Genomic DNA, 22,071 nt, shown 5'->3' with positions numbered 1-22,071 from the left:
CAATTCTCCAGTTCTCGGGCACCACCCCCGTATCTATGGATGTTTGGAAAATTATGGCAAGTAGCTCCGCCACTTCCACCGTTACTTCCCTCAGCTAATTGGGATGCATCTCACCCGGACCGAGTGATTATCTAATTTAAGTACAGCCAGCCTTTCATGTACCTTTTCTTTATCAATTTTTAGCCCATCAGTATTTCAAGTATATCTTCCTTTAGTGAGACTCTGGCAGCATCTTCTTCCTTGGTAAACACAAACACAAAGTACTCATTTCGGATTTCGGCCATCTCCTCTGCCTCCATGAGCAGATTTCCTTTATGGTCCCTAATCGGCTCCACCCCTCCTCTTACGACCCGTTTAATGTTTACATGCATGTAGAAGACTTTTGAATTCCCTTATATGTTGGACGCCAGTCTATTCTCATACTCTCTCTTTCCCCTCTTATTTCCTTTTTCACTTCCCCTCTGAACTTTCCATATTCGGCGTGGTGAATGAATGAATAAAAAAAATGTTAGGATTTCCTTCAGTCTAAAACAGAAGTTACTGGTTGATTAATGGCGATTTGAACAAACATTCGTCTTTTTAACAGAGCTAATGAGTTTTGCGTAATTGCTACAGTGGAACATTTTGTAAAAGTTAATTCCCTGAACGGGAACCGGAGCCGTCTCCCGCACTGAGAGAGTTTGCAGAAGGCAGCTATCTTCTGAGTTTTTCCTGTAATAGTTCCAACAGTAGAGTTTCCGTAGTGTAGTGGTTATCACGTTCAACTAACCCGGGAAAAGTCCTCTGTTCAAAACCAAACTAAAATATTTTTAAAAATTAGTCCACTCAAAATCAATAAATGTAAAAAAGGAAGAATTCACTCTATGTTTAGATATGAACAACGCCTCACAGAACCGGTAGAGTTTCATTACTCTGCCCAGTTCTACACACACTCAAGCGCTGCACATATACCGACAGTGTCTCTCCCTCACTCCCGTTTCCTGCCCTGACGGTGCAGAAAGCCTCTCTCAAAGCTGCACATTGCGACTGGTTTCAGTTGATTTGTGAGAGATCATTAAATGATCCTGCAGCGCTGCCTCGGTTAATAACTACAGTTATAAACAGCATTGCAGCTGCGGCAACAAACACATCAGTTTTTCGATGTTCGATGTTCCCGAGCTCCCGGATTGAGTGAGGCCACGACAGCAACAACATTCAGGTCGCCTGTCCGGCCTCACTCTCTCCACTCATAAGTTAGACCAAGAGAGATAGGAGCAGGAGTAAGCTATTCGGCCTCTCGAGCCTGCTCCGCCATTTAATGAGATCATGGCTGAACTGATTATTACCTCAACTCCACTTTCCAGCCCTTTCCCAATATCCTTTGACTCCCTTGCTGATCATTTTTTTGAACTCATCCTCGAACGTATTCAATGAGTTGGCCTCCACAGCATTTTGGGGTAAAGAATTCCAAAGATTCACGACCGTCTGGGAGAAGAAATTCCTCCTCATTTCCGTCTTAAACGGGCGACCCCTTATTTTGAGACTATGCCCCTTAGTTTTAGATTCCCCCATGAGGGGTCACATCCTCTCAGCATCGACCCCATCGAGTCCCCTCAGAATCTTGTATGTTTCATAAGATCTCCTCTCATTCTTCTAAACTCCAATGAGTATGAACCCAACCTGTTCAATCTTTCCTCATAAGACAAACCTTCCATACCCGGAATCAACCTCGTGAACCTTCTCTGAACTGCCTCCAATGCAAATATGTTCTTCCTTCGTTGCTGGCGGAAATCAGAAAATTCCGCTTCAGACAAAGTATTACTGCCCATCCCTGGGAAACAAGATGCCACGGAAGCTTTGACAACACATCGCAGGCATTGTCTGTCCCGCAGTTCTTGCTCCGATGCAAAGCAAAACTTTGCAAAGCCAGCTGTTTCAAAGTTTAAAGCCTTAACAGGGACTTGAACCCTGGACCCTCAGATCACGACCCACCATAAAAGTCTGATGCTCTACCGGCTGAGCTACCCAGGCGCCATTTTCGGAGAGTTTCCATTATACAGATTCATGGCAGGACTCTGACTTATCCCTCGGAGACGTCGAACCATGGTGATTATCCGATTTTCAAATTCTCAGCAACGTGTTGAACAGGATGTAAGAAACATGGACACCGAACTCGTGAATTTAGAATATTTTTTTGCCAAATATCTTGTTATTATTTTGCATCAATTAAAAAAAACACTTTACCCAGCGGCTCAAAAGCTAAATTGTCCCACACGGGGAGCTGGAAAAGGCCTCTCAACCTTTCAGCGTATGAACATCTGGAAGCTGAATAATTTCTCCCGTTACACAGTGACACCAGGCAGCAAATTTCCCTTCCAAATTTTCCTTACACGAAATTTCCAACCGATGAATATCCGCTTAACGAAAAGAAGAATTTTGTCTTTGGTTCTTCAGATTTAAAGATCTCGTACCGGCCCCTTTGTCATATGAACTGCTGCTTTTTGCCCCCCTCTCCCCCAATAAACAAGCAAACTCGCACCTGCTATTGCAAGACGGTAGGCCAGAAGAACCCAACTGGGAACACTAAGAAGTAGATGCGAGATGGAACATATCAGTTGTATCTTGAACTCCGGTCAAAATGTTTGAAGCGAAAGATTCGACTGTTATCGGTGAGGTTCGCACTCACAACCTGAGCATTTCTGGCGCACCAGAAAAGTTTCGCGGACTGATCGATTGCGCTACAAGATCACAAAAGCGTTTATCTTTCGGTCTCTCGACTATCGTTTCGTGACAAACAGAAGCCTCCGATCAAGATGCGCTTCGTTCAATATCCGCAGTAAACTTTAAAAGCCGTGGAATCTGAAACAAAACCCCAGAAGATAAGAACTTTTAATTTTATTATTATTAACTTAAGGAAAATTTTTGATGGTACTTTAAGAAGGATTTGGGGAAAATGTGAGATGAAACTAACAAACTCTCTCTGGGCTGTCGTTGACTGAAGAGATGAGCGTTATTTGACTTGAAAACCGAGGCTCGGAACTTTCCGATGGAGAAGTGTGACAGAAGATTGTGGTTAGTGGCAGTTGCCGGGGAGATCCGGAGGAGAGGGAGAAAAGTCAAAGTCACAGCTGTGACAGCTCAAGTGTTCTGCTTATCTGTAATGTTTAAAAAGTAATGTACAGTACGGGACAAACCGATTTGGTATCGGTTATCAAAAATATTAAAAGACATAGGTTCAAAGACGGATTTGTGAAGAGGGAACGGATTTAACCGCCAGGCCGAAATCAATCCACATGAATATGAAGCGTCTTGGGGAAAACGGCAGCGCCAACTGTTATGTTCGTGTCATGACTTGAAAGACCCTCCAATTACCGACAGTATCTTTGAACCGGTTGTGCAGCAAAACCGCGATTGAAGCCATTTTGTATTTGTCAAACGTGCAGGTGATGATATTGGGGTTGATAAGGGTCGAGTTCAATTTTATGAAATCTAACCATATGACCCGAAAATTGACTGTAAAATCGAGTTTTTCCTTTAAGTCGTGAATTGAAGTGAAAGGCGCATCAAACAGATCAGGGAAATTAAGAGCAGAATACGTGGATGGAACTTGCACGAGTGAAAATCCCTCTTTGTCGGAAGACTCAGTCCCCAGTTGCGGAGAGGATTGACATTTCGAGCTTTTATTCACCAGCCTCAACTTCAGCAATTTCCCGTTTGCTGACAATGACATGAGTCGAAATGAGCAGGTCCAACGAGCCGGTCTGTAACACAGGCCAGTGACTCTGTTCAACTCGTTAACCAGTCACTGGGCTCCGTTATAGTCGCTCCAGTCAGTAACACACAAAGATGAATCTGAAACAGAAAGAGATAATTTTTAACACTTTATATCAACCACCGGCGTTTCCCTCTTTCCGGCTTTTAGAACAATCTGTTTCACAGTTTGTCAAACCCGAAACAGCCTCTGGGATTTGCTGATTGAGAATTTCAGTAGAAATTGGGACCATCACTAAGTATTGGAACAAACATTCACGCTGAGGTTTCGGGGATGTTACTGGTTTATTTATATCAGTGAGTGACCGATTTTAAACTAGGTGAAGGTCTAAACCTAAGGTAAGAGCCTGGGATAGACAAGAGATTCTTCAATGTGTCAAGTTAAATTACACTGATTCCACCAACACTGGACATCACATCCCTTAAACATTGTTACCTGTTACTGTATAAAACTGGTGAGGGTGGAAATGGAAAATAACTGAAGAAACCTTCATTGTATCAAACTTAATTCTGATGATTATTATGCAAACATTGCACAGCTTATTCCTTAAAAAAGACCCAATAAAAAAAAAACAGTCGCCAGTCCCAAAGCCTGTGCTATGATTTGCACCCGCTTCTGACTGACTTGAGATCAGACGCACTCCCGTCCAAAGGAAACGGATGGAGCCGGATTCATAACAGAAAAATGAGGACCGATCTCCGCGGTTCTCCAAGAGTGCGGGAGGCGGAATAACAGCAGCACACAGAGTGATCTCTCTAAACCAGCCGCTGCCGCAGGAGAGAAGCGAGTCCTGTTCAGAGCCGTGTCTGCCAGGCATCTGCCGACCCTCTCTTCACTGCAGGGGACCGATTCAGCATCAACTCATACACACACCATTGGATCGTTTAATCATCTTCAACACCTGAATTACATCACCACTGAATCTTCAATACACAAGGAAATTCAAGCCTTGTCCACGCAACTTGTCCTCATAATGTAACCATTTTAGCCCCGGTATCATTCTGGTCTTTCTGCGCTGCACCTCCCGCAAGGCCAATATATCCTCCCTGAGGTCTGGTGCCCAGAACTCAATGCCGTACTCTAAATTTGGTCTCAACAGAGTTTATATAATTACAACATAACTTCCACCCGTTTGAATTCCTGCTCCCTTGAGATAAAGGCCGACATTCCACTCGCCATTTTAATTATTTTTGCACCTGTCTGCCAACTCTTCTTGATTTCCCAAGATATCACTGCCCACCAACAGTTCCTAGCTTCTCACCATTTCGGAAATACTCTGGTTTATCTTGCTTAGGGCCAAAGTGGATGGCCTCACATTTCCCCATATTGAAACTTTGAACAGTCTGGGGCTTTTTTTTTATAGAAAATAGAAGGCTGAGGGTGACCTGATATCGGACTTTAAGATTATTCAAGGGTTTGATCGGTCAGATGTAGATTAGGCATTTGTACTTTTGGGAGTGGGGACTTCAAAACTTAGGGCCATGAATATAATAGTCATCAATAAATCAAATATCGCATTCAAGAGAAACATATTTATCCAGAGAGTCGTTAGAATGTGCAACTCGCTACCACAAGGAGTAGTTAAGAAAAATAGCATGGAGACATTTACGGGGAAGCTAGATAAACACATGGAGGAGAAAGGAATTTTCGGGTTTGCTCATCGGGTTAGATGAAGAGAGGTTGGAGGAGGCTCGTCTGCAGCATTAACACCGGCATAGTTTGGTTGGGCCGAATTGCCTGTTTCTGTGATGTACATTCTATGTAATTCTATGTAAGCTCCATCTGCCACACTTTTATCAACTCACCTAATTTGTTAATTTCCCTTTACAACTTTATGCTCCAATCTACACTACTCACTGTGTCACCTAACTTGGTGTCGTCGACAAACGTGGATATACGGCTCTCTATTCCTTTATCTCCCTCATTTATACATATAATAAAAAGATGATTCGCCGGTACAGATCCCTGGAGGACACCACTAATCAAATCCTGTCAATTTGTGTACATACCCATTAACCCTACTCTCTGTCTCCTACCTCCTAACTAACTCCCTCCCCATGTCAATGGGTGCTTTGAATTCCACATGTTCTCATTTCTGTTAACAGTCTCTGATGCTAAACCTTATCGAATGCCTCTGGAAGTCAATATACATATATCACCCATAGACACTCCATTATTTACTACGTTAGTTACATCTTCAAAAGGTTCAACTGGTTTCGTTAGACTTGACTTAAACTTTACAAATCCAAGCTGGCTTTCTCTGATCAACTCATGTTTATCCAAGTGCTCAGTTATTCTTTCCCTAATGACAGATACTGGTAACTTCCCCACAAGAGACGTCAGACGAATAGGTCTATAATTTCCTGCGTTATCTCTCCCACCCTTCGTATATAATGGAATGACATTTGAATTTTTTCAATCCGTGGAGCAATTCCTGAATCAAGAGAGTTTTGAAAGATCATGACTAAAGCATGTACAATGTCCTCACCTATTCCTTTTTATCCCCTCGGGTGGTAAACATCATGTCCTGGAGATTTGTTTATCTTTCGTCTAATTATTTTCTCCGTTACCATTATTTTACTTACCCTTGATTTATTTTCAGTTTTCCTCTGTCTGTGGTATATTGTCCTTATGCCTTTCTGTGAGTATCAGCAAGTCTGCCATTTCCTGATTTTCAATTACAATATCACCTCCCTCTGTCTTTAAGGGTTCACTGTCTTTAAGGGAACAACGTTCACCTGAGGAAGGAGGAAGCCTCCGAAAGCTTGTGAATTTAAAATAAAATTGCTGGACTATAACTTGGTGTTGTAAAATTGTTAACAATTGTCAACCCCTGTCCATCACCGGCATCTCGACATCATGTCTTTAAGGGGCCCACATTACTCTTAGTCACCCTTCTTTCTCTTAATATACGTGTAAAAACCTTGAAAGTTGTCCTTAATTTCAATCACAAGTTTTTCTCGTTTTCCCTCTTTGCACCTTCTACGATTTTTTTTTAGTTTCAGTACCACAATAAACAACACTTCGCTGTGAAATTTGCTTAATTAGTTCATCAGTGTCAGAGCGAGAATTGTCCATCACTAATTTTTATTTAAAGTAACAAACAAACACAAGCACACATATTCATTCGTGTATCAAAGCACTGATGGACACAGAAAGATAAACACAGCTTGAAATGCAGGCAGTATCGGGATTCACAGGTGAACTGGCAAGCGAAATGGACAAAGATAAAACAGTCTGAACCCCCAACAGAATGTGACGTGTAGCTGATAGATATTAATGAGGAGGTGGGAAACAAGCCGGTGAATTCGCACCGTGGCTTCGTTGGTTAAAGCACGCTGTTTAATAAACAGCAGATCCTGGGTTCAACTCCCAGCGGTGCCTTTTTTTGTAATTCACGGTGTTTAGTGAATTTGAGAAGCACACAGTGCTGTGTTTTTTTCAGGAGCCAACATGGAACTGATCAGAAAGTCTCTTCAGAAATGTCTTTTCATCATACGGACAGCCCTCTCAGAGAATGTGTCGGTGACACGTTCTTGTTTCTGCGCTCTTCAAGGTCGTGGTATAATTATTGATTCGATGGTTCATACCCCGGAGAAACCCTAATTTAGCCCCAGATTTTGGATCTTGAGCTGCGGTTCAAACTTTTGCAGAGGGAAAAGGAGTTCCCAAATCAGTCCACCTGAATCTCAAGCGCTTTCGGAAGAAGTTCAGTTCAAACAATCAGGACTTTAAAGGCACCTCAATGATCTGCACTTTCATTGAACGAGCTTTGCTTTCAATTGCATTCGACCCTGAAACCGCTCTGGGCTTTCATCTCACTGAAGCAGAGTGTGGCCACTTTGTATCTGTGAGCATGTCGGTGACGAGGTTCGCTTTGATATTGGTCGCTTTCAATTTTTAACATCTCCCCAAGCTCAGGGAAAAGAAACCGAGAATCGAATTGTCCCTGTAAGTGATGAAGTGAAGGGATTGGTGCTCCAAGCGGACCTGCAAATTGCGCAGTGCGGTCGCTCAGGAATTCCAAATCCACCCTCTCGCCACTGGGCGATCATATTAACTGAACTTTACTCTGGCCCAGTGTCACCTCGCTGAAATCGAGTATTTCTCCGGCACGTTTCTCTTAACTTCATAGTTGCTGGTTTAAGAGTGAAGACCGGCTCGTTGGATTTTCACTCTTGCAAGCTTCAACTGTTGATTTTGCAAAAGTGAACTGACATTGACAAGTGTTATATAGGGTGTTGCCGCCTTAAGGTTTAGCTCAGTGAATTACGCATTTAGCAGAGGGCTTTTCCGTCTGTTTCAGTGGTGCGAAAGTTTGATGTTCGAGTTCTTATTTTATTTTTCCTCAGGATTCATCGCCTCAAAATTCCAGGGTTTCAATGTGTGTTTTGTCTGCAAGAAAATGTACCGTGATCATTACCAGCTGAGGAGGGCTGATAGTCCGCCATTTACCCTGCGGTCGGAAATCAGGCACATGAATCATATAAAGGAATGGAACATTGGCTTCACGGAAATCACAATTCATCTTGAGAAACAAGCCCCCGAAAGGCCCGAAGGGAGGCCGCACTAGCTGCAGGAGAGACGGTTCGTTGTGACATAGAGATTTCTGTGATGAGCGAGACCAGACTCTTTCTATGTTCAGAGAAGAAATGTCACACCCTTTATTTTGGAAAAGCAAAACGGTGGCGATTTTTGTCACAGCCCGATGCCTCTCCTGTTGTATCAGATGTTCCTCGTTGCGTTACTTTCATCTTGATTGTAGAACCGGTTCGGGTGTTCCTGTGAAAAACAGCGACAATTGCCTGTTAATTTGAAATTTAACAACGGCTGCACTAAGCTTATAATCGCACTCTTAAGATGCAGTCTATAAAATGAAGAAATTTCATCGCATGCAAAGCACAAAAATCTTATTAAAGATTTGACTGTCTCTCGGTAATCAGGTCAGTATCTCCTTCAGCCTGAAATAGAAAGTTATCGGTTGATTAATGATGATTAAAACAGTCATTCAACTCCGAACAGAGTTTAATTAGCTTCATGTGTTTAATTTAATAAGTTCATAACTCTTGTTGAAGTTAATTCCCTGATTGGGAATGGAACCACGCGGCGGTGGGAGCACTGAATTTTAACCATCAGTCCATCGGGGAGCTCCCAGGATTGCGCACGAGATAAAGTGGAACTGATGACATTTATTTTTCTTTCACTCTTCCGTGATTCATTCAGCTCTGTGTTTATTCTCAGGCCGCTTAACTCTCCCTTCTTTTCAGCTTCTGATTGCGGATATTCCTGTCATTAAATATGAATAATATAGAATATCTCACAGCCCCGGTAGATTTGCTCCTTCTCTGTACAGTTCAGTACAAAATCAAACTGTACGCAGGTACCGACAGCGTCTCTCCCTCACCCCTGACAGGAGCAGCAGGAAATGCCACTTTAAACTGCCAGTTGCTTCAAATGATGCACGATGGACCTGCGTTGCCTTGCAGTTTTTCCATTGATTCGGTGCGTGAATTTTGGAAATGGAAACATGTCCATCAGCAGCTTGTGGTAGTATTTTACCTCACTTTCCATTTCATGTACATGCCTACTTGCACTTGGTGCTGTCATTGCCTGAACATCACCTTCTGTCGCGATAGAAGTTCGAACAGAAAATGCCATTTTTTGCGAGCAGCTTGTCTGGCACAAAAATGAGCTGAATTACAAAGGGGCGAGTGGGAAAGGCCGCGTTGCTCTGCTTGTTCGCAGCAAAGAATTTTCATGCGTTTCCTTGCGGTCCAGAGTTTAGGATTCGGCGCTTTCATCACCACGGCAACGGTTCGATTCGTGTCGGTCTCAACATCCGCATATTTACACTCTACCATAAGTGTACTGTACTCAAATTGCTGATTTTTTCACTGTGAGGGCGAAGAGACATAAATGTGTGGACATTAGTTACGAATTCATCCGCTGGGTTGCACCTTTGCTTCTCCCCCCATCTCAGTCTTTCCATCTTCACCCTTCTCTGCTGGTGTTCCAGGTTCAATCATCCTTGGCCGTTCAAGGATCCCTGCCATGTCATGAGGGGAAAACACAGAGAGTCAGAGACAGGGACAATGTGAGATCAAAGTATCGGAAGAAATCGTATAAATGTCAATTTCTGCGAACGGTCTGAATTTAAGATGGAGCTTGGGAGAGATTCCTTCACGTGTCTTGCAATTTTGCAAGAGACCATTGGGGTCCCAATTAAAAGCATGTGCCGTGCTGAAGCATCTCTCTGAGAGAGGGAATGTTGTTCGTCAACTCCAGTTCATATTTATTTGTGCAGTGAACATAACTTTAAGAAATAGCGCTACGAGCAGGATTCGAACCTGCGCAGGAAAATCCCATTGGATTTCGAGTCCAACGCCTTAACCACTCGGCCATCGCAGCCACACACGTTTGGGGTCCACGGCTGTAAATCAGAATGCGTGGGTTTATCACAAGCGATCTGTGATACGATGCTCTCTCCGACAGGTTTCCAACTTGATTGTTGGAGCTTGTCAACGCGCGGGCATTGCTGTTTTTGTGATGGAAATCCTCCTCTGTCACGTGGTGAGGTTGGGCTTCGATTTCCGCTCAATTCAGGATTATTTTCATTCTCCATTCATAAGATTGCGTGAATTGTGATCTATTTGCACTCTGCTTCAATCTGCTCACCATTCTGAAATATTTTCCTTTCTCCACGTGTGTTGCGTCGAAGCTGGGTAGGAAAATCACATTGCGAGTTCCAACGCCTTAATCTTTGGGTCATCGCAGCTGCAAACGACGAAGCCTACACGGCTTCAGATCAGAATGAGGAAAGTTAACACAGGAGATCTATGAGACTGTATGTTCTTGAGGCAGGTTTCCAGCTGGACACATGCAGCCGACTCCCGTGCGGGCATTGCTGTTTCTGCGGTAAAATTCTCGCCTGTCATGCGGGATATCCGCGTTCTTTTACCGGCCAATGGTGGACCATTTCCATTTTCCATTCATGATGTCAAGTTAATTGGGATACATTCACATTCAGTTTCAATCTGAACACCATCGTGAGACATTTTCCTTTCTCTATGTGTGTTGTCGACAGAACCTTTGCATTCTGTCCTCCTCCATGCACTGGAATTAAGTCAATCCTGCCGACTACACCGCTGACAAGACATGAGAAGCCAATTAGTGATTTTGCACTAAAAATGGGAACACCGCAGGGCTCGTCCGGGTTCTCTCACTTGTCAATCAGCAAATCCCCAAAGTGAGAATCAGAGCCCAAGATCAACGAGCCGCTGATAACAGAGGGGTGCAAACAATGCAGAATTCGCTGACACCCACATCCGACCGGTCCATCCAATCACGTTTTCCAATCCGATGGACAGCAATGTCAAGTTGTAGCAACATAGGAACGTCGGAACAGGAGTAGGCCATTCAGCCCATCGTGCCTGCTCCGCCATTTGATCAGATCATGGTTGATCTGTGATCTAACTCCATATACATGCCTTTGGCCCATATCCCTTAATGCCTTTGGTTGCCAAAAAGCTATCTATCTCACATTTAAATTTAGCAATTGAGCTAGTATCAATTACCGTTTGCGGAAGAGAGTTCCAAACGTCTACCACCCTTTGTGTGTAGAAATGTTTTCTAATCTCACTCCGGAAAGGTCTGGCTCTAATTTTTAGACTGTGCCCCCACTCCTAGAATCGTCAACCAACCGAAATAGTTTCTCTCTATCCACCCTATCTGTTCCCCTTAACATCTTAAAAACTTCGTTTAGATCACCCCTTAACCTTCTAAACTCTAGAGAATACAACCCCAATTTGTGTAATCTCTCCTCGTAAGTTAACCCTTCAAGTCCGGGGATCATTCTATTGCAACTCAAGATAAACTGTTTTATGTTCATTCAATGCAGTCGAGACAGTTTTCTAGATCAATATGTCGAAGAACCAACAAGGGAACAGGCTATTTTAGATCTAGTATTGTGTAATGACACAGGGTTAATTGGTAATCTTGTAGTCAATGATCCTCTGGGGAAGAATGATCATAATATGATAGAATTTCATATTGAGTTTGATAGTGATGTCGTTGAGTCCGAAACTAGGGTCTTAAATTTAAACAAAACCTATAAGGTAGTTATGAGGGGTGAGTTGGCTGAGGTAGTTTGGGAAATTAGATTAAAAATATGATGGTAGATAAGCAATGGCGAACATTCAAAGAAATAATTCATAATTCTTCAACAAAATAACATTCGCTTGAGGATTAAAAACTCAACCGGAAAAGTGGTCCAACCTTGGTTAACTGGAGAAATTAATGATAGAATTAGGTTAAAAGAGGCTTACAATGTTACCAAAAAGATTACTAAGCCTGAGGATTAGGAGGGTTTTTAGAAATCAGCAAAGGATGACCGAGGAATTGCAAAAATGCGAGAAAATAGAATGAGGGTAAACCAGCAAGAAATATAAAAATGGATTGTAAGAGCTTCTGCAAGTACGCAAAAAGGAAGAGATTAGCGAAAGTAAACATGGACCCCTTGGAGTCAGAGACGGGAGAATTAAAAATGGAGAATAAGGAAACGGCAGAGACGTTAAACAAGTATTTTGTGTCTGTCTTCACAGGAGAAGACACAAAAATCATACCAGAATTATTGGGGAACCAAGGTTCTAATAAGAGTGAGGAACCTAAGCAATTAAATTAGTCAAGAAAAAGTACTGTAGAAATTAATGGGACAAGAAGCTGACAAATTCATTGGACCTTATAGCCTACATCACAGGGTTTTAAAAGAGGTGGCTGCAGAGAAAGTGGATGCATTGGTTTTATCTTCCAGAGTTCCCATGATTCTAGAAACATCCCCATGGATTGGAAGATACCAAATGTAACTCCACTATTCAAGAAAGGAGGGAGAGAGAAAACAGGGAACTACAGCCCATTTAGCCTGACAATAGTAGCAGGGAAATTGCGAGAATCTATTACTAGAGACTTGTTAACAGGGCACTTAGAAAATCATAATCTGGTTCGGCACATGCGACACGGTTTTATGAAAGGGAAATCGTACTTGACAACTCTATTCAAAGTTTCGAGGGTGTCGATAGCAGGGTAGATAAGGGAGAACCAGTGGATGTAGAACATTTGGATTTTCAAAAGGCATTCGACAAGATGCCACACAAAGCTTGTTAAAAAAGATGAGGGCTCATGGGATTGTGGGTAATCTATTAGGATGGATTGGGGATTTGTTGACGTCCAGAAAACGGAAAGTAGGAATAAACAGGTAATTTTCGGGTTGGCAGGTTGTAACTAGTGGGGTGTCGTGAAGATCAGTGCTCGGACCTCAGCGATTTACAATCTATATTACTGACTTAGATGAGCTGACCGAGTATAATGTATCCAAGTTTGCTCACGATACAAAACTAGGTGGGAAGGTAAGCCGTGAGGAGGACGCAAAGAGGATGCAAAGTGATACAGACAGGTTAAGTGAGTGGGCTAGAAGTTGGCAAATAAAGTATAAAGTGGGGAAATGTGAGATTATTCACTTTGGTTGGAAGAATAGAAAAGCAGAATATCTTTTAAAAGATGAGAGACTACGAAATGTTGGTATTCATAGGGATTTGTGTGTCCTTGTACACGGATCACAGAAAGTTAACGTGCAGGTGCAGCAAGCAATTCGGAAAGCAAATTGTATGTTGGCCTTCATTGGGAGGTGGTTGGATTCCAAAGATAAGGAAGTTTTGCTGCAATTATATAGCGCTTTCGTGAGACCACATCTGGTGCACTGTGTACAGTTTTGATCTGTGGAACAATACACTTGCCTTAGAGTGGGTGCAACAAAGGTTCACTGGATTGATTCCTGGGATGGGAGGGTTGTCCTGTGAGGGGAGATTGAGTGGAGTGGGCCGACATTCTCTGCAGTTTACAATAATGAGGTGATCTCATTGAAACATGTAAAATTCTTGGAGGGCTTGACAGGGTAGATGCTGGGACGCTGTTTCCTCTGACTGGAGAGTCGAGAACATAAAGGGCCGGCCATTTGGAACAGAGATTTCTTCACTGAGAGGGTTGTGAGCCATTGGAATTCTCTCCCCCAGAGGGCTGTGGATGCTGAGCCATTCAATAGATTCAAAACTGTGTCAAGGTCGATTTTTGGACACGAAGGCACATGGGGATCGGTCGGGAAAGTGGAGTTGAAGTCCAAGTTTAGCGATGACGTTATCAAATGGCGGAGCAGGCTCGTTGGACTGGATCGCTGACTCTGAGCTCCTTTCGCTGATGTTGGTCCGCTGGAAAAGCAGAACTTGCCAGCTGTTTTAAATTTTTTAACCTGAACAGGGACTTGAACCCTGGATCCTCAGATCACTACCTGTTTTAAAAATCTGATGCTTTACCGACTGAGCTATCCAGGCTCGCTGCTGGATGGGTTTACATCACACAGATACATGGTGGGTCTCTGAATTATCCCTGTCGATGCCGAATTTGGGGGTGGATCCCTTTGAAAAAATTTTCAGCAACGTGTTGAGGAGAATCCTTGTTTCTGTTGAACATGATGTAAGAAACATGGGCAGCGAAATCGTGATTTTGCAGTTCTTCTTGGTTGTACAAAATGTCTTGTTATTCGTTAGCAGCAATTAAATAAAAACACTTTACCCAATGGCTCAAAAGCTAAACTTGTTCCACACGGGAGCTGGAAAAGGCCTCTCGACCTTTCAGCCGATCAACAATTGAAAGCGGAATAATTTCACCCGTTACACCGTGACACCAGGCAGCAAGTTTGCCTCCCGAATTTTCCCTACATGACACTTCAAATCGATCAAAACCTGCTTCACGGAAAGAAGAATTGTGTTTGGTTCTTTGGATTCAAAGATCTCGTGCCGGCCGCTTGACCATTTCAGTTGTCGCCAATCGCACCCTCTCCTCTGAAAACAAATAAACTCTCACCTGCTATTGCAAGACGGTCCGCCAGAGGAGCCTCAGTGCCCACATGGGGACATGAAGAAGTGGATGCGTTATGGAACCGGATGTACCTTGAACTCCAGTCAAGATGTTTGGAAGGTTCAACTACTTTCGATGGCGCTGGAGCTCACAACTCCAGCATTTCTCCAGCGTATAATTATTTTTGAAGTAACGCGCGTTGACCGATTGCGCCACTGGAGCCGCGCACGGTCTGTGTCACCAGTGCTCCCATCAAACAGCTTCATCCTCGGTCTCTCAATTGTCGCTTCGTGATCTTTCCCACACAGAAGCCTCCAACCAAAAGGCGCTTCGTTAAACATCCGCAGTGACCTTTAAAAGCCGTGGAATCTGAAACAAAGCCCCAGACGATAAGAACTTTTAATGATATTATTATTATTAACTTAAGGACAATTATTTCCATGCTACTTTGAGGATTTGGGGAAATTGGGAGCTGAAACTAAGAAACTCTCTCTGGGCTGTCGTTGATTGAAGAGATGGGCGTTATTTCATTTAAAAACCGAGGCTCGGAACTTTCTGATGGAGAAATGTGACAGAAGATTGTGATTAGTGGCAGTTGCCGGGGAGATTTAGAGGAGAGAGAGAAAAGTTAAAATCACACCTGTGACAGCTCAAGTGCTCTGCTTATCTGTAAGATCCGGAAAGTAATGTAAAATACAGGACAAACCAGTTTGTTCTCGGTTATCAAAAATACCAAAACTCCCGGGTTCAAAGGTGGATTCGGAAAGAGGGAACGGATTTGACCGCCAGACCGAAATCATTCCACATGAATCTGAAGCGCCTTGGGGAAAACGGCAGTGCGAACTGTTATGTTCGTGTCATGACTTGAAAGACCCTCCAATGACCGACAGTATCTTTGAAGGAGTTGTGCAGCCAAACCGCGATTGAAGCCGCTTTGCATTCGTCAAACGTGTAGGTGACGATATTGGGGTTGATAAGGGTCGATCTCAATTATTTGAAATCTCACCATGTGACCCGAAGATTGATGGCAGAATCGAGTTTTTCCTGTTAGTCCTGAATTGAAGGGAAAGGCGCAACAAGCAGGTCGGAGAAATGAAGAGCAGAAAATGTGGATGAAACTTACACGAGTGAAAATCCCTGCATGTTGGAAGACTCAGTCCCCAGTGGTGGAGAGGATTGGTATTTCAAGGTGTCTCACAGCTCACACACACACGATTGGTTCATTTAATCACCTTCAACAACTCGATTACATCAACACTTAATCTTCTATACACAAGGAAATACAAACCTTTTCTATGCAACTTGTCCGCATAATTTAAACATTTTAGCCCCGGTATAATTCTGGTCAATCTGCGCTGCACCCCCACCAAGGCCAATATATCCTCCCCGAGGTGTGGTGCTCAGAACTGAATGCAGTACTCTAAATGTAGTCTCAGCAGAGTTTATATAACTGTAACATAACTTCCACCCCTTTGAATTCCAGCTCCCTTAAGATAAAGGCCAAAGTTCCATTAGAATTTTAAATTATTTTTTGTAACTGTCCACTGACATTTCATGATTTCTGCACTTGGACTCGTAACATCTTTCCTCCCCCACAGTTCCTAGCCTCTCACATGTTAGAAAATATCTGATCTATCTTGCTTAGGTCCAAAGTGTATGACTTCACACTTCCCCATATTGAAAGATTGAACAATCTTCGGTTCTTTTCCATAGAAAATAGAATGCTGAGGGTGAGCTGAAATAGGACTTTAAGATTATGCAAGGGTTTGATAGGTCAGACGTAGATAAGGTGTTTGCAATTTTGGGGGGAGGACTCCAAAATTGGGGCCATAAATATCAGATAGTCACAATTTAATCCAATATGGCATTCAAGAGAACCACATTTACAAAGATGCTCGCTAGAATGTGCAACTCGCTACCACAAGGAGCAGTTAAGGCGAAAAGCATGGATTCATTTACGGGGAAGAGAGATAAACACATGGAGGAGAAAGGAATATTAGGGTTTGCTCATTGGGTTCGATGAAGCGGGGTTGGATGAGGCTCGTCTGCAGCATAAACACCGGCGTCGTCTAGTTGGGCCGAATTGTCTGTTTCTGAGATGTACATTCGATGTAATTCTATGTAAACTCCATCTGCCACAGTTTTACCAACTTACTTAATCTATCAATTTCGCTTTGCAACTTTATGCTCCCATCTACATTACCGTGTCACCTAAGTTGGTGTCGTCGACAAACTTGGATATATGGCTCTCTATTTCTTCATTTGCCTCATTTATGCATATAGTAAAAAGCTAATGCCCCGGTACAGATCCCTGGGGGACACCACTAATCACAGCCTGTCAATTTGAGCACAGATCCATTATCCCTACTCTCTGACGCCTACCTTCCAACCAACTCCCCAACCATGTCAATAGGTTGCTTTAATTTCCATGTGCTCTCATTGTTAACAGTCTCTTATGTGGTACCTCATCGAATGCCTCTGGAAGTCAATATACATATAACACTCATAGACACTGCATTATCTACCACGTTATTACATCTTCAAGATGTAATAACGTGGAGATGAAATCCCGTCTTCGCACTGAGGACAGCATCCAACGTGTTGTGTGGCACTACCACCGTGCGAAATGGGATAGATTCAGAACAGATCTAGCAGCTCAAAACTGGGCATCTATGTGGCGCTGTGGGCCATCAGCAGAAGCAAAATTGTATTCCAGCACAATCTGTAACCTCATGGCCCGGCATATTCCTCACTCTACCATTACCAACAAGCCAGGGTATCAACCCTGGTTCAATGAGGAGTGTAGAAGAGCATGCCAGGAACAGCACCAGGCGTACCTAAAAATGAGGTGCCAACCTGGTGAAGCTACAACTCAGGACTACATGCATGCTAAACAGCGGAAGCAACATGCTATAGACAGAGCTAAGCGATTCCACAACCAACGGATCAGATCAAAGCTCTGCAGTCCTGCCACATCCAGTCGTGAATGGTGGTGGACAATTAAACAACTAACGGGAGGAGGAGGCTCTGCAAACATCCCCATTCTCAATGATGGCGGAGTCCAGCACGTGAGTGCAAAAGACAAGGCTGAAGCGTTTGCAACCATCTTCAGCCAGAAGTGCCGAGTGGATAATCCATCTCAGCCTCGTGCCGATATCCGCACCATCACGGAAGCCAGTCTTCGGCCAATTCGATTCACTCCACGTGATATCAAGAAACGGCTGAGTGCACTGGATACATCAAAGGCGATGGGCCCCGACAACATCCCAGCTGTAGTGCTGAAGCCTTGTGCTCCAGAACTAGCTGCGCCTCTAGCCAAGCTGTTCCAGTACAGCCACAACACTGGCATCCACCCGACAATGTGGAAAATTGCCCAGCTATGTCCTGTCCACAAAAAGCAGGACAAATCCAATCCGGCCAATTACCGCCCCATCAGTCTACTCTCAATCATCAGCAAAGTGATGGAAGGTTTCGTCGAAAGTGCTATCAAGCGGCACTTACTCACCAATAACCTGCTCACCGATGCTCAGTTTGGGTTCCGCCAGGACCACTCGGCTCCAGACCTCATTACAGCCTTGGTCCAAACATGGACAAAAGAGCTGAATTCCAGAGGTGAGGTGAGAGTGACTGCCATTGACATCAAGGCAGCATTTGACCGAGTGTGGCACCAAGGAGCCCTAGTAAAATTGAAGTCAATGGGAATCAGGGGGGAAACTCTCCAGTGGCTGGAGTCATACCTAGCACAAAGGAAAATGGTAGTGGTTGTTGGAGGCTAATCATCTCAGCCCCAGGGCATTGCTGCAGGAGTTCCTCAGGGCAGTGTCCTCGGCCCAACCATCTTCAGCTGCTTCATCAATGACCTTCCCTCCATCATAAGGTCAGAAATGGCGATGTTCGCTGATGACTGCACAGTGTTCAGTTCCATTCGCAACCCCTCAGATAATGAAGCAATCCGAGCCTGCATGCAGCAAGACCTGGACAACATCCAGGCTTGGGCTCATAAGTGGCAAGTAACATTCGCGCCAGACAAGTGCCAGGCAATGACCATCTCCAACAAGAGAGAGTCTAACCACCTCCCCTTGACATTCAACGGCATTACCATCGCCGAATCCCCCACCATCAACATCCTGGGGGTCACCATTGACCAGAAACTTAACTGGAACAGCCATATAAGTACTGTGGCTACGAGAGCAGGTCAGAGGCTGGGTATTCTGCGGCGAGTGACTCACCTCCTGACTCCCCAAAGCCTTTCCACCATCTACAATGCACAAGTCAGGAGTGTGATGGAATACTCTCCACTTGCCTGGATGAGTGCAGCTCCAACAACACTCAAGAAGCTCGACACCATCCAAGATAAAGCAGCCCGCTTTATTGGCACCCCATCCACCACCCTAAACATTCACTCCCTTCATCACCGGCGCACTGTGGCTGCAGTGTGCACCATCCACAGGATGCAGTGCAGCAACTCGCCAAGGCTTCTTCGACAGCACCTCCCAAACCCGCGACCTCTACCACCTGGAAGGACAAGGGCAGCAGGCGCATTGGAACAACACCACCTGCACGTTCCCCTCCAAGTCACACACCATCCCGACTTGGAAATATATCGCCGTTCCTTCATTGTCGCTGTGTCAAAATCCTGGAACTCCCTTCCTAACAGCACTGTGGGAGAACCGTCACCACACGGACTGCAGCGGTTCAAGAAGGCGGCTCACCACCACCTTCTCGAGGGCAATTAGGGATGGACAATAAATGCCGGCCTTGCCAGCGACGCCCACATCCCGTGAACGAATGAAAAAAAAACTAGTTTTGTTAGACTTGACTTACCCTTTACAAATCCATGCTGGCTTCTCTGATCAATTCATATTTATCCAAGTGCTCAGTCACTCTTCCCTAATAACATATACTGGTAACTGCCTCACAACAGACGACAGACTAATAGGTCTATAATTTCCGACGTTATCTCTCCTCCCGTTCATAAATAATGGAATGACATTGGCAATTTTTCAATCCATGGAACAATTCCTGAAACAAGAGAGTTTGAACGATCATGAATGAAGCATGTACAATTTCCTCACCGACTCCATTTAATCCCCTGGGATGGTAACCATCAGGTCCTGGAGATTTGTCGATCTTTAATCTCATTTTTTTCTCCAATACCATTATTTTACTTAGACTGAATCCCCTTGACTTATTTCTGGGCGCGATTAGGTAGGTGTATAATTCTCGATTCGAGGTTCATACCCGGGAGAAGCCCAAATTTAGCCCTCGACTTTTGATCTTGACGTGTGGTTCAAACTTTTGGAAAGAGGGAAAAGAAGTCCCCAAATTACTCCACCTGAATCTCAAGCGCTTTCGGAAGAAGTTCAGTTCAAACAATCTGGACTTTAAAGGCACCTCAATGACCTGCACTTTCATTGAACGAGCTTTCTTTGAAATTGCCTTCCGCCTTGAAACCTCTCTGGGCTTTCATCTCACTGAAGCCGAGTTTGGTCGCTTTGTATCTGTGAGCATGTCGGTGAAGAGGTTAGCTTTGATATGGGTCTCTTTCAATTTTGAAGATCTCGTCAAGTTCAGCGAAAAGAAACCGAGAATCGAATTGTCCCTGTAAGTGATGAATTGAAGGGATTGGTGCTCCAAGCAGATCTGGAAAATGCGCAGTGCGGTCGATCAGGAGTTCCAAATCCACCCTCTCGCCACACGGCGATCATATTAACTGAACTTTACTCTGGCCCAGTGTCACCGCGCTGAAATCGAGTATTTCTCCGGCACGTTTCTCTTAACTTCATAGTTGCTGGTTTAAGAGTGAAGACCGGCTCGTTGGATTTTAACTCCTGCAAGCTTCAACCATTCATTTTGGAAAAGTAAACTGACAGGAGACAGTTGTTTTTTTGGTCGCTACAATCTCAAGGTTTAGTTGAGTGAATTACTGGTTTAGAAGGTGACCTCTTCACCTTTCTCGTTGGTGCTATTGGTAAGATTGATTCGAGCCCTTATTTTATTTTTCCTGAGGATTCATCGCCTCAAAGTTCCACGGTTTCAATGTGTGTTTTGTCTGCAAGAAAATGTACCGTGATCATTGCCGGCTGAGCAGAGCTGTTAGTCCAACATTTACCCTGTGGACTAAAAAAAACCTTGTGATCGGAGAGCAGGCACATGAAACTTATAAAGGAATGGAACGTTGGTTTCACGCAAATCACAATTCATCTTGATGGACAAGGTCACGAAAGGCTAATTCGCTGTGACGTGGAGATTTCTGTCGTGAGCGAGACCAGACTGTTTCGATGTTCAGAGAATAAATGTCACACCCTTTATGTTGGAAAAGAAAAACGGTGGGGATTTTTGTCAGAGCCCGATGCCTTTCGTGTTGTATCAGATGCTTCTCGTTGCGTTACTTTCAACTTGACCGCATATCCGGTTAGGGCGTTCTTGTGATAAACGGCGACAATTGCCTGCTTTGATAAATTTAACAACGGCTGCACAAGATTCCTGGTTTCATAAACACTGAACTTTTAATCCCACTCTTAAGATACAGTCGGTAAAATGATGACATTTCTTCACATGCAAAGCACAAAAAGCAAAGATTCCAACCACTCGCTGTGTGAAGAAGTTTTTCCTCATGTCACCTTTGGTTCTTTTGCCAATCACCTTAAATCTATGCCTTTTGTTTCATGTCCCTTCCGCCAATGGGAACAGTTTCACTCTATCTACCCAATCTGGACCCTTCATGATTTTGAATATCTCTATCAATTCTCCTCTCAGCCTTCTCAGTTCCAAGGTGAACATTCCCAGCTTCTTCAATCTATCCATGTAACTTAAGTCCCTCATCCCTGGAATCATTGTAGTAAATCTCCTCTGCACCCTCTCAAGGCCGTCACATCCTTCCAAAAGTGCACTGCCCAGAACTGGACACAATATTCCATTTGTGGCCGAAATAGTGTGTTATGAAGGTTCATCATGACTTGCTTGTTTTTGTACTCTATGCCCCTCTTTATAAAGCCCAGGACCCCGTCTGCTTTTTAAACCGCTTTCTCAACCTGCCCTGCCACTTTCAACGATTTGTGCACATATACCCCCAGGTCCCTCTGTTCCTCTAACCCTTTTAGAATTGTGCCCTTTAGTTTATATTGCCTCTCCTCGTTTTTCCCACTGAAATCCATCACCTCGCATTGTTCCGCGTTAAACTTCATCTGCCACGTGTCCGTCCATGCCACCGGCGTGTCCATATCCTCTTCAAGTCTATCCACCTCACTGTTCTCTACTCTTCCAAGTTTTGTGTAATCTGCAAATTTTGATATTGTACTCTTTACTCCAAAGCCCAAGTCATTAATATATATCAAGAAAAGCAGTGGTCCCAGCACCGACCCCTCTGGTACACCATTACCCACCTCCCTCCAGTCCAAAAAAACAACAGTTTT

General features: G+C 43.9%; 3 non-coding genes across 3 annotated transcripts; all 3 read right to left on the bottom strand.

The window, feature by feature from the left end:
• Positions 1-1,925: 1,925 nt before the first annotated feature.
• trnak-uuu (transfer RNA lysine (anticodon UUU)) lies at positions 1,926-2,010 on the bottom strand. The gene is given in 2 exon segments: positions 1,926-1,961; positions 1,974-2,010. It is a non-coding gene; the product is annotated as a tRNA-Lys (tRNA).
• An 8,067-nt stretch (positions 2,011-10,077) lies between these two features.
• Positions 10,078-10,159, bottom strand: trnas-cga (transfer RNA serine (anticodon CGA)). The gene has a single exon. It is a non-coding gene; the product is annotated as a tRNA-Ser (tRNA).
• Positions 10,160-14,045: 3,886 nt separating this feature from the next.
• On the bottom strand, positions 14,046-14,130 carry trnak-uuu (transfer RNA lysine (anticodon UUU)). Its single transcript is given in 2 exon segments — positions 14,046-14,081; positions 14,094-14,130. It is a non-coding gene; the product is annotated as a tRNA-Lys (tRNA).
• Between the last annotated feature and the right edge of the window lie 7,941 nt (positions 14,131-22,071).

This window comes from Heptranchias perlo, chromosome 20, assembly GCF_035084215.1.
Source record: "Heptranchias perlo isolate sHepPer1 chromosome 20, sHepPer1.hap1, whole genome shotgun sequence".
Taxonomy (NCBI): domain Eukaryota; kingdom Metazoa; phylum Chordata; class Chondrichthyes; order Hexanchiformes; family Hexanchidae; genus Heptranchias; species Heptranchias perlo.
The sequence above is the reverse complement of the archived record's forward strand: the minus strand, read 5'-3'. Positions and strand labels throughout refer to the sequence as shown.